Source organism: Hippocampus comes, unplaced genomic scaffold (assembly GCF_001891065.2).
Source record: "Hippocampus comes isolate QL1 unplaced genomic scaffold, H_comes_QL1_v1.1 scaffold86, whole genome shotgun sequence".
In the NCBI taxonomy this organism is placed as follows: Eukaryota; Metazoa; Chordata; class Actinopteri; order Syngnathiformes; family Syngnathidae; genus Hippocampus; species Hippocampus comes.
In genome coordinates this window covers 4,063,292-4,065,040 of record NW_017805882.1, presented here as the reverse complement: position 1 = coordinate 4,065,040, position 1,749 = coordinate 4,063,292, and the positions used below count along the sequence as shown (strand labels likewise).

At 42.8% G+C, this 1,749-nt stretch overlaps 1 long non-coding RNA gene across 1 annotated transcript; it reads right to left on the bottom strand.

Annotated features, from left to right (window-relative positions):
• Window positions 1-551: 551 nt before the first annotated feature.
• Window positions 552-888, bottom strand: LOC109527269 (uncharacterized). The gene is made up of 2 exons (XR_002170499.1): window positions 750-888; window positions 552-652 (listed from the first exon to the last, which is right to left on the bottom strand). It is a non-coding gene; the product is annotated as an uncharacterized LOC109527269 (long non-coding RNA).
• Window positions 889-1,749: the final 861 nt, after the last annotated feature.

The window sequence follows — 1,749 nt, the reverse complement described above, 5'->3', positions numbered from 1 at the left end:
CTGAATAAAGTTTGACAGGAAGGTTCTATGTGACAATATGAGCAAATGTAGTAGAAACAAGGGAAATGTTAGGTTGATTGTTTTTAGTTATCATACATTTGCATATTATTAATGATGCATTGATCATGCTTGCAATGAAGAATGCTTATGCCTGCAATTATTAATTGATTATGCTGCAAAGAAGATATGATTTTTCTTTATTGGGCTAATTATTGCACACAAATCCACCTTGGGCTGAGCGATCCCACCACCTGACAAGGACCAAAAAACCAAATCTACTGATCCAGCCCCAGCTGCCCCCTATTGGTGACACCATTCAACAGAGGTTGATTTCACGGTATACGGGCAAAATAACCCCGGTGAAAATCAACCTGGGACCAGGTAGTCTACCCTAAGGTCCTGAAGAAAACAACCGATATAGTTCAATTCATCATTGATGAGCCACAACCCCACCCTTCTCACCATCTCTCCATGACATTCCCGCTCACGCTTACAACAGCTCCTTCCTGGTTATTCATCCAACTCCCCTACACTACAGTTTCGTCGATTCATTCATGACCCCGCCCCGGAGGACATCTGACACACCATGGACAGGGACATCCCTTAACGATCAACATGTGGTCATTGTTGCATGCATTTGCATCTTGTTCTACTAATAAGATGTTGACATCTGATCTTTCCATACAACCCTTGTTTGACGTTGCGCCAGCCGCCTGCGACGATGATGTTGCTGATACCTTTATTTAAACCTTTTCAGGTTTCGGACTCTTACGAGTCCGAGAGGGGGAATGAAGTCTGTATTCTGCTCATATTTCGTCATGCTGTATAACTTTCCCATGCCCGCAGTGTAGCTTGGCGTCCTTGTAACAATCATCACCTAGAATTGGAATACTCCCTACTGAAGACGCACAAACTTTGGAATGCGCCAAGCTGAGAATTGGTTGAGGAGAAACGAAAGTTATGATATCACACTTTGTGTCTCGGTACCGCCCTTCTGATGGTATAAAAATGATGTGAAGCTCTTCCTGCTTCGCACTCGTGACGCGCAGCCATTGTCTGTAATTCGTGGGTGCCCGGAATATTCTGTTATTAAAAGCTTCGAAGGAACTGTTCATCAACTCCAGCCTTTATTTGGATTACCAACATTCTCCTCATCCGAAATTCAACGAACACGCGGGGGAGAGGAGGCCGCTCTTCCCCCAACAAATGCAAGAGGCTACACAGCCATTAGTTTGCTCATTTGTTGGCAAGTATCCTTCCGTTCCCCCTACTGATCAATGGACAGAATATTTTAAATCTCCTGTCCTTGATCTTCACACTCTCTTTGGTGTTGGCTCCCTTCCCTCAGTGAGTCTCTTCATATGTTTTCCGGTAAGTGTGCAAAGTGGATGCAGAGTACATGTTTAAGGACAAACCTGAAGTTTTAGTTATCGGTCCTGAAACTTGGAGAGAGAAACTTTTCCCCTAAATTAAAAACACTGTGTTAATTCTACACGAGATAAACATTTTGATGTTATTTTCGTCTCTGAGCTAAATTTTATTCCACATATTAAGAACGTTATAAACACGGGAATTTATCATGTGAAGAATATAGCCAGAGTCTGGCCGTTTCTCTCTCGTGAAAACTCGTATTGATTACTTCACTGCTCTCCTTTCTGGTCTTCCCAAGAAAACAATATCTAGTCTTCAACTTTTATAGAATACAGTGGCGCGCATGCTGACGAAGACCAGAAAAAGAGAGCACATTAC